Source organism: Oxyura jamaicensis, chromosome 3 (assembly GCF_011077185.1).
Source record: "Oxyura jamaicensis isolate SHBP4307 breed ruddy duck chromosome 3, BPBGC_Ojam_1.0, whole genome shotgun sequence".
Classification (NCBI taxonomy): Eukaryota; Metazoa; Chordata; class Aves; order Anseriformes; family Anatidae; genus Oxyura; species Oxyura jamaicensis.
Window position 1 is genome coordinate 15,607,730 of NC_048895.1, and position 14,383 is coordinate 15,622,112.

Consider the following 14,383-nt stretch of genomic DNA (forward strand, 5'->3'; position numbering starts at 1 on the left):
ACAACACTTCAAAGAGGGAGCTCCTGAAAAGAAAACTATGAATTGCCAGGGGAAATAATAATAATAACATTTCAGAAAGTCTTTTTTGGGCTAAAGAGCTTTGAGTGGTGTCAAGCAAGATTTACAGAATTGACTTATAACTTGGGGTGTGCTGCCGTGTAGTGCCGTAATCAAGACTCCCTGAAGTGGCTTGGCTTCAGGATAAGATGGGGTGTTTCCTCTCTATGAATTTGTTCCCCTTTATGGTGCCTTAGGCATGGTGAAAGGAGATGGCTTTTTGGACAACCGATGTGCTTGCTCAGGTGATGATGTATGCAGAAAAGGACAAAATGACAGAAAACATGGAGCCCTGGTTTTGTGCCAAAGCCTCCTGAAGCGACCAGGGGATGGCTTTGAATTTTGGCCCCATGGGAACTGAAGTGATTAGTACATCATATCCCCTCCACTTAAAACCACAGGTGCCTCAGGACAGCAGGGCTTTTACATACCAAGCAGACTACTTGGTGAGAGGGTTTGAGGTGGGAATGGCAGCCCTTTATTTTTCTGAGCATCCCAGAAATGGATCAAGGCTGTAAGGAATGTTAATATATTTTATTGGACGAGACGCTAGAGCTGGAAACAGCTTGTCAGCTGTTGGGCACATGAACGCTTCCAGGATAAAAGCAAAGGCCTTAAAAGCTTTAAAAAAGTGCTCAGAAATAGTTCATTCATGCCAACAACACCTTAAATAAACCATCAAATGTAGCCAGAAGAAAACTAGAAATATCCCTATAAAGCAATGAAGTTCAGTAAGTGTGGATCAGCTTTGGGCAAAGTATAGCTGGTTTGCTTGACAGGCAGTTTTTTTTTCCCTCCAATAACTTCCTAGACAGTGTACTCAATCCTTTTCTGTCTTCTTCTATCAAAACTTGAACATTTAATGAAAATCTTGATCGATAATTAGCCAGGCTTGACCCGGGTGAACTGCTGGCCTAAGCAGTTTTTCTTTGATTCAGATTTCTAAAATTTTCTTAAAACAGCACTATAGGAAATCCCTGTGGATGGCAGCACCTTCTGGTTGCTGGGAGAACCTGAGCAACTCAGGCTGAACAAAGAAGACCTCATGGCAGGAGAAATACGAATATCACGGATTATGAATGAACCCAAACTGGGGAATTCCAGCTCTGGAGCCTCATCCTATTTTGTGTTTGATCCCATTCATTGTCCAGGATCGGGCAGTTCAAAATTCAGATTTCTGAGAGTTTTGGCTAAAAATACAAGACAAAAGCCAAGACAAAATAGGGTATTTCTCATTCTTTGTATTTTTTTTGCTTCTTCCTTTCCTACCTCCCTTCTTTAATGATATGAGCCACAAGGAAGATGAGAAGGTTTGGGGTGAACCTGCACAGCTGAAGTTCTTTAATCACTTATTATCCAGGGATTCCCTGCCTGCTTTGTCTACCTGGAAGGCATTTAAAAATATATATATTTTAGATGTTTCTGCTCAAGTGAGAGGCTGGATATTGCTTTGACATCCCTTATTCATATTTCGAATTTGCCTAACATCATCTTGGGCCAAGCTGGGGAGTTTCTTGTTGCGTGCCCTGTCATAGCACTTCTCCACCCGAAGGAAAAGGAGAATGTTACAAGCAAAGTCCATGGGGCGTGCTTCTGCTATTGCTATGCAAAAGACATTTCAAGTGAGGTTGACATCAAAGCGGTGCCGTCAGCACTGAGCATAATGAGCGCCAATGAAGGACTGCCACAATTCATACATCAGGGTAGACACAGAGGCTGCAGAACAACGTTTCCCTCTCTTTGGTCTCCTTATTGTGGTGAGGTTCTTGTCAAAGACACAAAAACCCAGCCCCTTGGAATATCAGACATTTGTTTCAGTCATGGTGGCTGCCAGAAGATAATAGCCGTCAGTGTAAAATTACAAATCATTCTGCATAATGCTGCGCTGATTACCGTGAAAGCAATGGCAGTATTTGAATTTTACTCCTTTGGGGGCCCCCCCCCCCCCCCCCCCCCCTTGCCTGTCTTTGTTGCTGTGCTGAGCTGAAGAGCTCGATGTGGCAGTCCTGCTAAGGCAGCTTTCTGCGGGCGGCTTTGTGCAACCGGCCCGATGTTGCTCTCAAATCGCTCTTCTACCACTCAGCAGAAATGTTCTGCAGGTACTTTGGGGCAGGCAGGTGATCCTACTGCACATCGTCCTTGCAGAAAGCCTTTGTGGGCTCCTCCTTGAGTCTCCATCAGCAAGGTCCTACAGCTTTCCTTCCAGGTGGGAAGTGATTCTCTCTTTCCTTACAAGTCTGAGGACCTCTGGTATTTACCCTGCATACTTCTTTGCTGCTGTGCCTACATTTCTTCCAAAACATGAGCTACGTTAGGATGAGCTTGGGTTAAACCATGACAACAGTGTGGTGATGCAATTGCACTAGGAAGGTGCGGGAAATATTGGCTGGGGAGATTAGTAGAAGGGTGCCTGGGAAGGCACTATTTTGTGGTGAGCAACTACCCAAAGGGAATCCTCTGCCGACAGAGGGGAATGTTTTCAGCCACAAAAAGGATCCCTATTTGCACGCATGTTTTTAAATATCTGGTCCCTCCCACGCAGGACCCCGCACTCTGTACAGCTATATCCACCGTCAGCTCGCAGTCTCTGAAGCCCAAGAATTCGCTGCAAATCAAACTTCCCATGTTTTAACCCATGGTGATGCTGTTTCCCCTCGTCCTGGCATCACAAACATTGCCAGCGGTGCCATTTCAGAGAGCAGAGCAGAGCCCTTCATCTTCTCAACACTCTCAGCTTTACTTAGGACAAGACACGCTCAGCTGCCATTTTCGGGTGATTCACGAGCCAGAAAAAGATCCTGGATGCTTCAGAGAAGGGATGCACGAAGCCCTCAGTCACTGTGAGTCACTTCTCTGCCAAATGCTAATTTTGCATCAGAAGCACGTTTCACTTTGTATTTTGAGATTTTTTTTTCCTCCTTTCTGCCATTTGAGGACAAACCCTGCCCAGGAGATGCTGAGCACCCACAAGTCACGGAAAACTTGCGGATGCCAGAGCCTCTCATGTCGGATTTGGGAGCAGATCTCCCTGGGGTGCACGTCAGTGTAGACATCCTCATTTTAGGGAAGCAACTCAATCGAGTTTGTCATTGGTACGGTGGTCTAAGCAGGGTGTTCAGAAAGAATCAGGAAGGTGAATGGTCACATAGACAGCTGCAAGGAGGAGGATTTCTCGGGGGTGTCGTTGAAAGCACACCTTTCTTTCCTTCTTTGGTCGATTTGCTGCCCTCTATCATTGTATTTAAAAATACCTTTTTTTTTTTCCCAGTGGCAGCAATAAGGAAGGCTGGTAGATTTTGTGGCATTTTCAGGACTTTTTGTCTTTGTTGATCTGTATATTTGATCTTTTTAGTCACGTTCTTCCCCTTTTCTATTCTTTAATTGTATCAGGATAAACTGTGTGTTTATTAGCTGTCATGGTTAATACCTGTCACAGCTAATAGCTGTCATAGTTAATACCTGCCGATGACCTGGAGTTAAGAGGAAATAGAGCAGTTGGTACCACGTAAGCTTCATTTTTCCTTGCAGAGAAGTCTTGGTAGGACTTGTTGGAGCCACATAGGTTGTCATGTTTAAAAGATTAAATGCTGGCCCTCGGCGGCTGAAGACTCAATATTATGCAGTGAGGATGAAGCTTGCAGGAGAATCCCTCCTCTGTGATGAGGTCAGCGAGGATGCAGGAGTTCGAAGTCCCTATTCCCCAGCAGACAGGGAACGTGGGAGTTTCAGGCCTTTCTTCCTTTTCCATCTCATCAAAGATTAGAGGTTTCTACCTAATCAAAGGTAAGAGCGGAGGCGACAGAGCAGTGACAACGCAGAGACATACTGCGGGATGTCCTTGCTTAGCAGGGTCACATAAAGTAGCTTAGCTGGGAAACAGAAACTGTGGGAAAGGTGTGGAAGGAGGCAGGCAATAAAAAGAAGAAAGAAATGATGCAGAAGCCAAACCCTTCCTCTTTGGCCCCCTCCTACCATGTGTGTGATCCCTGTACCCTCCCATGAACGTTAAAAGCTGGTGAAACAACCTAAAAAAAATAATAATAATAAATTAAATGCATGCTGTAGCCCCAGGGGTGGTAGAAAGGAAGCAGAGAGACCAACAATATCCCTCCTCCGGGAGATGTGGAACATAATTGGGCACGGGGAAACCTGGCCTGTGTCTTGTGTGAAAGATGCCCGAGCAGCATCTTCAGGATTTGGTTCCTGGATGAGGGCTTCTGCGTGCAGCGGGTTCATTATTTATTTACAGCTGCAATTGTCTCCGCTTGGTGCTCGCCTATCTGTGCTGTTGGAGCTTGCTAGCGAGAGATGGGAAAGCCCTGTTAAATCATTAAGCCTCCCCCCTGAAGTGCAGGCCGCGTGCTCTCAATCTGATAGAAACCGATACTGCAGTTTATCTCTGTCAGAAGCGCTGCGAACACTTAGTGTCTGTCTCTTAATCTCATTGTTTTCTTAAAATATCATGTCCTGGTGCTCTGCTGCTATTTCAGCACAAGGAGAAACACGGAGGGGAAAACGTGCTTACCCAAACCCAATGCCTTCTGCAGCGAGGTTGCTGGGCAGTGAGTGGGGAGCAGTGGGTGTTGTCTCACCTTGCTTTTGGTGTGGATTTTGGCTCTGTCTCCCCTGACGTCCCCATAGGCAAGCTGGCATAGCACGGGTTAGAGGAATGGATGGTGTGGTGGGCTGAAAACCATCTGAGAGGTCCAGAAGGTTGCGATCAGTGGCACAAAGTCCACCTGGGGGCAAGTGGTGTGCCCCAGGGAGTAGTACTGGGGCCAACGCCCCTCAACATCTCCCTCGTGCCACTTGAATGACAGCACAGGGTGTATCCACAGTGAACGTGCAGGTAACACAAAACCGGGAGGAGCAGCTGGTACACCAGATGGGACCTGGCTGCCATCCAAATGGACCTGGCCAGGCTGGAGAGTTGGGCTCTCATGACGTTTAGCACGTGGAAATGCATGGTCCTGCCCCTGGGGAGGAACAACCCCAGGTACCTGTAGTGCTGGGGCCCAACTGTCTGGAAAATGGTTCTGCAGAGAAGAACCTGGAGATCCTGGTGGACACCAAATTGAACATGGCCCAGCAGTGCATCTTTGCTCCAAAGAAAGCCAGCAGTCTCTTGGGCTGCATTGGAAGTGCTGCCAACAGAGGAGGGAGCTGCTCCTTCCCCTCTGCTCAGCACTGGTGAGGCCACACCTGGAGTGCTGGGTCCAGTCCTGGGCTCCCCAGTACAAGAGGGACCTCGACTTACTGGAGAGAGCTCTGCAAATCTTCAGAAGCCACCTGGATGTGGTTCTGCGCCAGCAGCTCTGGGTGGCCCTGCTTGAGCAGGGGCCTGGACCAGATGTCCCCCAGAGGTCCCTTCCCACCTCAACCTTTCTGTGATTCTCCAATACCCTTTCTGGCTTCTTTTTTTCTTTCAGCTGAGGAAGCCCTCTCTGTCTCACATTGCCTGCATTTATTCCAGGTGCTGTTTTTAGCTCTCTGTTTCCATCCACAGGGGTGGCATCGTCAGCCAAGATGTTCAGTACAGGGAAAGTGAACCCTATGCCGAGAGCTTTGAAGGTACTCAGCAACATGCACTACCTTTCACCAGGTGTTTCACCGCTCCTCCCCAAAGGGACAGCATCGTGATCATAATGTTCAGTAATAATCAGTAACAGTGGGATTTTTTAATCCAGTAAACCATGGCTGTGTCATAACACCTTGATCGTAGCAGGGTAATTCTCTGCTAGATCTTGCCTGTAAGTTTTATCTCATTAGGGGAAGCCATTTGTACCCTACCATCTCCTGAACTGGCCAAACATCCTACTGAGCCTATTGCGAATCTGCTTTCTCTATTGAAAACATCCATTCCTGGAGGTGATGGCTGACGTTAGATCAATAAGACATGTAACCCACTCTCCTGGTGCTTCACGCGAGCACTTGAGTAGTTTGTTAACAAGATCTGCTGGCACTGAGATCCCATGTTTTCCACCATCCAGAAACGGCAAAAAAATAAAAATAAAAATCTGCTGCCACGTACAGGGCTGGTCGATGTGTTAAGGGCTGAGGAGATGACCCCATGGTTGGCAGCTTTCTTTCCAGGATATTTCGTGATGTTGAGCTGCAGCTGGTGAGGGTTTTCTCTCGAGCAGACCGTGCTTGCAAAGGGGACAAAACTTTGGGCCGTGGGTCCTCAGCGTGATGGCTCTGACCCACGTCATCCTTTCTCTGTGTGTGTGTGCATCGACACAGCGGGATGGAGAGCTGCAGTCTGCCTGCTCCAAAAACAAGGATAATACCTTTGACCCGCTGGCCCGTGGACTGTAATTAGTTTACATCTGAAAAGCACGGTGACAGGGAAATATTTCATGTGTGTCTGCTCACAGAGACAAAGGCAGAGGTAAGGAGGGTGGTGATGCTGGAGGGGGAAAAGGAGGAATAAAAAAGGATGGCAAAGATTAAGGCCAGAGATGCTCAAGGACAGAGACACAAGAAGCCAGGCTGACGACGGGGAAGAAGAGGCTGTGCTTCCAGGCAGCAGAAAGGGGAGCACTACGGAGAGAGGCGAAAAGAGCAGTAACGACAGGGAGATGGATCGAACGGGCAAGCCACGGACTGAAGGTGAAGGCACAAAAGGGCAAGGACAGATACACGCAGCTTTGCAACGAGCAGCTGTGATTTATGTTCGCTCCCTTTGTCACGTCATCCTTCCCTGGCAGATGTCCGGCTCGCAGCATTGGATGTGTATTTGGGGAGGGGAGAGAGGGGATTCTGAATAATCAGACCACCCCTGAGGTATGGAGTGCGCTTTGAGCAGCCTGTAAAACCTGCCCGGGGAATTTTCATTAGAAATAAAATCTTGTTTAAGTGATAGCTGGGTCCAGTTGTCGCTTGCATTTCCTCTCCTGCTTCACTCTTCTGGGGAAGCATTGCCTTGCGGTTGGAGGTTGGAAGTGACCCCATGAAATTCAGTTTCTTGATATTCCAGCCACCTCTCGGTCTTTGAGGCCACAGCAGCTCTCCTGACACTGCGAGCTTACCAAGCTGGGTAAGATGCATTGGTCCCCATTTCCACTGGCAGCTTTTAGGGGAGTTTGTGTACCCTAAAAGGCTTGGAAACAGCTGCAAGAGGAGCTCAGCCTTTTCCCCTGTGCTTGGGAAGGGCTTATCCACCCAGCTCTCTCCTTCTTCCCCCTGGAGCCAAGAGATTGCAGCAAGCTCTGGCCTGAGATGCCTTGTTAAAGGGATGGGAAAGAGTAAAACAGAGCCAGGGCAAAGAGAATATCAAAGAATATTGATTTTATATCAATACATTGCACGGTTGCATAAAGGAGAAATAAAATGTTCGGACATTTGGTTGCACTTCCAAAAACACATTGAAGTGAAAGCGCATAAATTGTTTTAAAAAAGCAATGTGCATTAAATAAGGTTTTCCTGCCAAAACTTGATGAAAAAAAGAAAAATAAAGCATCAACTGAAGGGAAAGTGGAAAGCATTTTGATTGAAAAAATGTCAGCTAGCTCTCCTAGAAGCAACAACAAGCAGCAGCGATTGTGCTTGTACAAAATGGGCCCTTCTTCACTGCGCAGAAGTCTGGTTTTATTTTTCCAGCTTCAGCTGGCTGATCACAGCTCACCTGCATTTCCCACCAGAAAGCCAAATAAAACCCATACCCACCCAGGCTCGCCCACTGAACTCTCCAGAAAGCTTTGGGCCCAAAAGAGGAGTAAAGGGGAAAACAAAACAAAACAAACAAACAGAAACAACAGAAACACAACACAACAGAGAGGTCCAGATCCTCAAAGACGTGAAATATCTCCGAGGACCGGGCTCTGCACCACCGGTGATGTTTCCATGATCGGAAGGGGATTTTCTAGGTGTTTGGGCTGCTGCAGGTTTAGCGGCTCACGGAGAACTTCTAGGTCTTTTATTCACTAATCCTACGCGAGCGTTGTGGGCTGACAGAGACATAATCCAGGCTCCTTCAATGAATCTCGTGGAGTTTGGTTCGTAGACGGAAAATGAATTAGGTTAAGCGGGGATTAGAGGAGACGCACCACATGCCTGCTTCGCCCCGCGCGATCGCGATTGTTTATGTGTGAGACGGAAAAAAAATGGTTAGGGGAAAAACGATTGTAAAAATTAACGGGTTTTCCAAACTGAACCAAAGTAATCATAAAAAGGAACCTCGAAGGGCTGGGGAGGCTTCCTCAAAATGGCAGTCCCTGGAAGGTCTACTGGAAAATATATCTGGGATGGAGCCAGCATCCATGGAGGTTTGGTGGCCATGGATAGGTCGTGAATAAGGAACTGAAGCTTTGCTGAGCAAAGAAGGGGTGGTAGGAGTGGATACCTTCCAACCAAAAAGAAGGTTCAGGTGAAGTTTAAAAAATGTGGTCATTGAGGTGGCGGCCCCACGGGTTGTCCTCATTGACCCCAAGAGGCCAGGTCCTGCCTGCAGCACCCCGGGCTTCTTGCTGGTGGTGCTGGAGCCAGGCTTGCTGCCGCTTTTCTGGATTTTCTATTTTAAGCCTCTTCCGTCAGAGGTGCGGAGTCGGAAGTTGCCATGCCGACCGGGAAATTTCAGGCCCTAAAATAGTCAAAACTTGCTCCTGCGGCGTGCGAGCGTGCGTATGCTTCCCAAGAGGGAGGCGAGGAGCGAGCTGGTCGGACGCAGCTTGGCGTCGGTAGGCCGTGAGCATCCTTCCTTCGCGGGGGAAAAACGACCCCCTCGAGAAAGCATGTGCAGAGATGGCTTCCCTGTAGGCATCCCGGCAAATTAAAAGCAATGGTGGGCAACAGAGAGCAGCAGGTCCTAATAATCACTCTAAAGCATTAAATATATATATATATATATTATTATTCTTGGGTTTACTATTATTCTCGCTGTTATAGAGATAGCTTATGGAACCTGAGGAGGAATCAAGTCCTCAGTGTGAGACACAGAGAGTACTGGAAGGAAATCATATGGTTTAGGAGGAAATGTGCATCTTTCAGGGAGGTCTTGAACCATGCTTGCGGGGTAAGGTTGGTCCACCAGGATGTAAAGGATTTGCAGCTGTGTGCTGAGATACCCGAGGGCTGGACGAGTGTATTTCCCCATGGAAATGCCCTTGCACAGCTTTCCAACCTAAATCAGCTGCTTCAGCTTTTCTCCCAGAGCGCTGGACCTCACTGTTCTCTGCTGCCTTTCCTGCTGGCCTTCTCAAATCCAAGGGCATCGGGGTTGTCTGACCCTTATCCATGCCGTGCTTTGCACCAGCATTACATGGAAAGGACATGTACACAGCTGCCCTGGCTGTGAGCACATGCACGTGTCACTCTTAATTCAATCCAAGTTGACCAAAGATACCTAAATGTGTGTTTTTTCCTGTTTTTTTTTTTTATTATTATTATTATTATTATTATTATTATTATTATTATTATTATATTTTATTTATTTTTTTTTTCTTTTTTTCTTTTTCTTAAAGTTATTTGAAACTGTGGTAGCCCAGAGGAGGGAGCCCCTGAAGAGATGCCCAAGGCATCAAGCCTGTGACACAGAGCTGGTTTAGGGGCTGTTTGGCCTCTCATGCATGCTCTGGTGAGGTTATTCCTCAGACTCTCAGAGGCATGAATGCAAAAGCTGCTTAGCCATCACTGCATGAGGAGAAAATCAATTAGCTTCACATGCTCTGAGCCAGCCAATTCTCCTACCCTGAAGTGGGCTCATGCAGCTCTGCAGCCACCAGAAACCAGACTGGGATGCTCCTCACCATCACCAGCCTGGCAGGGGGCTCAGCGAGCATTTGGACAAGGGGTAGGCTCACCTTTCACATCCTGGATTCTGACTTTTTTTTTTTCCCCTCCTTCACTGCTATTGTTTTCTCCCGCACACCCCACACCCCTTCAGACAGTTCTGGCTCTGCGGTCCATGCTCACCAATGCAATTCTTCTGATGTATGAATATTTCACAACCTCTCCCTCCCCTGGAGACAGCGCCTGCCGAGGAGGCGGCCTCTGCGGGGATGGAAATCGTAGTGAATGACAATCTTAATGAAAGATCTCTTCTCTGAGGGCATCTCTGCGGAGGAGCACACACCATCCTGCGAGAGCTCACTGCTCACCAGGTCACACTCCACTCTACAGTTTGGAAAAGTCTTCTTGGTTTGCCTTTGGTGGGCATATAGAGCAATGCCACTCCATCTTTTCGCAGGACGTGGCATTTTATTAGTTTGGAGATGCCTTGGCATGCTCTGGTCTGAGCTCCTCGTAAGACAGGTGGAAATATCTACCCTACTGTGGACATACAATGGCACAGCCCCAGGCATGGCGTGGTTCTTTGGGTCAATTTTTCCATCAAATAGTTCTCCCCATCCCAACACGCACGAGCAACCAATAATCAAAGTGCACATCAAATCCATACAAAATCACCACCCCTCTCCCCCATGCCAACCTCTCACCCATCCCTTCCACGTCTGAGGACACTGAGGGGGACTGCCACCTACCTGACACGTTTTCACAATCACTTGCCCCAGATTTTTCCGCTGAGGGCTCCTCTCCCAGGCTGTGCACAGCCCCTGGCTACACACCAGGTTTCTGTCCCCCATCCAGACTGGGACTATTCATGAGCATAAGCATCTCCAGTAGGACAACACAGCCGCCTTGGCCATCAGCACACGTACAGCTATGTGTATATACCCCGCTGCATGCATATAGCTGCTTTATAGATATCTTAGACGTCTGATACCTGAATTATATGTTGCAGACACAGCTCTCCAAACAGCAAACGCAGCCCATGGCCGAGCAGGACCAGGGTGCTGTCTGTCCCTCCGACAGTGGGTGGCACTATGTCACCAAAATAGCTCCGCTTCTACTGCTCCAATCTTTGCTTTCCATCTCGAAAGGAAAGTTAAGCGCAGGGGGATTCGTGCAGCCAGCTTCGGGCTGCCTCGAGGATGTTTTTCTAGGAAAATCAGAAATGATAAAGTTACTCTGAAGGCTGAGCCTGGGTTGTGTTGTGCTCTTCTCAGCCTTTTGTTTGTTTCAAGGACCAAGAAGCATCAATTAGCATCAATTAGAAAAAGTTGGGATGGCTCCTACTTTGTTGTCCTTTTGTCTTGCAAAGCACAGACTAATTGCTTGTCCACTTTTTGAGGGTTGTACTAATTTGTGACACTCTCTTACAAACAAGTTTTAAATACCTGTACTGCCTGGGGCTCGGTGTTGTGGCTCACTCTTAATAACAAGAGATATGGAACTGGATTTACCTCTGTTGCAATAATTTTCCTTTACATTTCTCTTCTACTAGAGATGCAAGGGAGCTAGGTGGGTCTGCCTTTCATCTGCTGTAGGACTTTCTTACAGGAAACTCGCCCTAATTAACTCCAGTTGCAAAACTTCTGCTAATGTGAACTGACCGTGAGTAGATAAAAATACAGGAGCTCCTGGCATCTCAAAGCATCAACATGTTTCAAGGTGGCCCATGCACCAGAGCAGAAATAGCGCGCCGTATTGGTATGTCCCGAAGCAGTTTCCAGTTTTGGTGAATCATTTCCAAGTGATGCGTTACGCCAGGAGGTGTCAGTGTCTCCTGCCTCTGCTCTGGGTGCTTGTGAGAGGTTTAAGGTAGGAGCTTCTTAGGCTTCACAGGCCAACCCAGTTTAGGCTTGCAGTGCTGCTCAGCTGGATGGAAAGTTGTCCCTGCTTTAAGGAATGGGACCAGCTTTCAAATCCATGGAGCAAAACACAAATACATAGAGGCGAGGAGGGGAATTACCACTTCTGTTTGCTTCTTCAAATAGGACAGGGTTACAGCCATTCGGGCAAGTCCTGCCTTTACCCTCAATGAAAATGACCCTTAATGATGATGCTAGGACAAAACACTGTGTGCTCACACATCGCTCAGGCAGCCTAAATAAAGTGGGACCCTGCTACCCTCAGGGTAATGGAGGGGATGTAAAACAACAATACCTTGTCTCCCTAGAGGGCTTTTCATCCAAGGGTCCTCTGCTCTCTGACACATCTTGGCCAGTTCAGGTTCCTCGAGGCAGACGAAGGTCCGAGTGAGGAAACTGGAGCAGAGACAGGGGACAGGCTGTGCCCAGCCTGGCACGCTGGCTGTGTGGACACCGCCATCAGCAAGGACGTAAGTCATGCCTGGGAAACAGAAAGCAAACACAGTGAGTCTGCGAGCTGGAAATGCTCAATGTCACGCGACAGGGTCTGCACTAGCAGGGGCAACCGAGGTTTTGTGGTGGCCCTGCCTGTGATGGTGATGTGGGACCAGGCTTCCCTCAGCAGATACAACGTCCTCGGGACCACAGAAACCTGTCTTTTACCCTAGGGTGATGCAGGAACTATCTGTCCTTATAGAAGATGTTTGGAAAAAGTTTATGGGAGAACGACCAAAGGACATGGCCCTGCCAGTGATTGCCCTGCTCTTCTTTATTTTAAAGCAAACAGCTCTGTGGATTTTATGCCAGCTCTTTATATTCTCTGGTCTGCATAAATCCGCCCGTCCTCAGAGACCAGTGGGTGCACGTTTTCTCACACGAGCTAGGGGCTGGCTCGGTCTGCTTGCTGGCAGTGGTGCCACATGCCTCCGTGTAGCTCCAGCTAGGTTCGTTTCACCAGGACCAGATGGGAGCAACAAGGGGCTGTTGTCCTGGGGGGAGATTTCTGGGTGTGAGAAAACAGCCATTTCCCCGAGACGCTGCCTTTATGCACCCCAGCAAAGACTTCATTGCAACATCAGCCTCTGTGCTCCCTCCTGTGGAGACCCTGGGGCACAGGGCTGGGAAAACCACGCAGGCTGGACCTTCACCCTCTTCTGCACAGCATCTGCTCTGCTTGGGTGAACGGCGCTCAACAGCAAGGGAGCGCCAACTGGCAAGGTCCACTTTGGTGGGACTTGCTACCAGAATGGTGCAGGTTTTGTATTTGCTGGTAGAAAAGTCAAACTCCTCGCAATGAAATCAGGTTTTGTGGAAAATGAAGCAAGGCAACTGTGGTTCAGTCACCTGTGTTGGAGCTTGGGAGCCAGTTTCTCCTAAGATCAGCCCCACTGCTCCCCATCTTTCTTCCTCTAACAGGAGCAGCAGGCTCACTGCCCCACCGCTCCCTTCCCCACATGCCCCAGTGCCTTTTCTTTTGGGTGGTAACATTTCTCAAATTAGGCTGTTTCTGACTCACAGCCTTGTGCCTTGCTTTCAGATCGGGCAGAGAGATAGAGGAAGGATGGGTAAGGAGGCAGCCTGGTGCAGGTTTCATCCCAGGCTCTGCAAATTGCTTTAGTTAAATTGCAGATGTTGTTAGTGGTCTTTCGCCATGCAGCTCTTGTCTGCTCTTCAGTTAACCCTTCCCTTAGAGCAGAAAATGAGAGGACTTTCCTCTCCACTGAGGAAACTCACTGAGTTTCCTCACCAGGACTGAAGCAGAGTGCTAGAGAGGTGAAATTTCTTGTGTGTCATGAGGTCCTGACAAGCAGGATGACAGCAAGCAACTCGTATGGGATGCCGTGATGGCTCTACGTGCACCTGGGTGTCCTCCTGGTTTGTCCAGAAATGTTTCACCAAAATCTGAAACATTTCCACCAGCCTTTCCATCTGCAGGAAGCTCTGCATGCAGGAGCCAGCTGCAGGGAGGGCTTAGGAAGGAGCCAGCAACAAGAAATTGGGTAAAACTGTCCCACTTCCCATCATGCCGGCTATTTAGTTGACAAAGTAGGCTATAAGGTCCCCGAAAATTATTTCTGAATATGCACAAAGCTAAAAGGCAGCTTCTGTATTCCTGCTGGCTAGAAGAGAACCAAGACTACAGCTAGACACCGGATGGCAACAGTTCATTAGAAACTTGGATTTCACTGAAACTATGTAGAAATAAAAGTTGTGTTTGCTTCTAATGTGATGACAAGTGCATCGGGAGAAGTTGCTAAGATTTTTTTTTTTTTCACTTTTCAATTTGATTTATCTTGTGTTAATTAAATTCTAGCCATATATTTAGGAATTCCCCTACTGCCCTTCAGAATTGCTTTCCACAGAACCCCAGCCCTGGGGTCAGAGTCGGAGCCGTGCACCCTAAGCGTGCGTGTACCCTCACATGAACCCATCGTGTTTATCCAGTTCAGTTTCTTGTGAAATGCTCCTACCAGATTCTGTGTGTTTTCAGCCCAATTGCTCTGAATGCAATTATCTGATCTTGCTAAAATGGTTTAAATGTGATTAGCCAATATAATTATCCAATCATAGAGTTGGTCCAAAAATTAAAGTAGCAGAAAGAAGAGGGTTAAAAGAAAAAAGAAAAAAGAAAAAAGAAAAGAAAAGAAAAGAAAAGAAAAGAAAAGAAAAGAAAAGAA

At 47.8% G+C, this 14,383-nt stretch overlaps 2 long non-coding RNA genes across 2 annotated transcripts in view; both read right to left on the reverse strand.

The window, feature by feature from the left end:
- Nucleotides 1–2,006: 2,006 nt before the first annotated feature.
- On the reverse strand, nt 2,007–5,447 carry LOC118165103. Its single transcript, XR_004749855.1, has 2 exons — nt 5,058–5,447; nt 2,007–5,027 (listed from the first exon to the last, which is right to left on the reverse strand). It is a non-coding gene; the product is annotated as an uncharacterized LOC118165103 (long non-coding RNA).
- Nucleotides 5,448–6,035: 588 nt separating this feature from the next.
- LOC118165102 overlaps nt 6,036–14,383 on the reverse strand; it is a 20,043-nt gene continuing 11,695 nt past the window's right edge. The window contains exons 2-3 of the long non-coding RNA XR_004749854.1: nt 10,778–10,993; nt 6,036–6,326 (exon numbers count right to left, since the gene is read on the reverse strand). This is a non-coding gene — a long non-coding RNA (uncharacterized LOC118165102). The remainder of the gene's footprint in view (nt 6,327–10,777; nt 10,994–14,383) is intronic.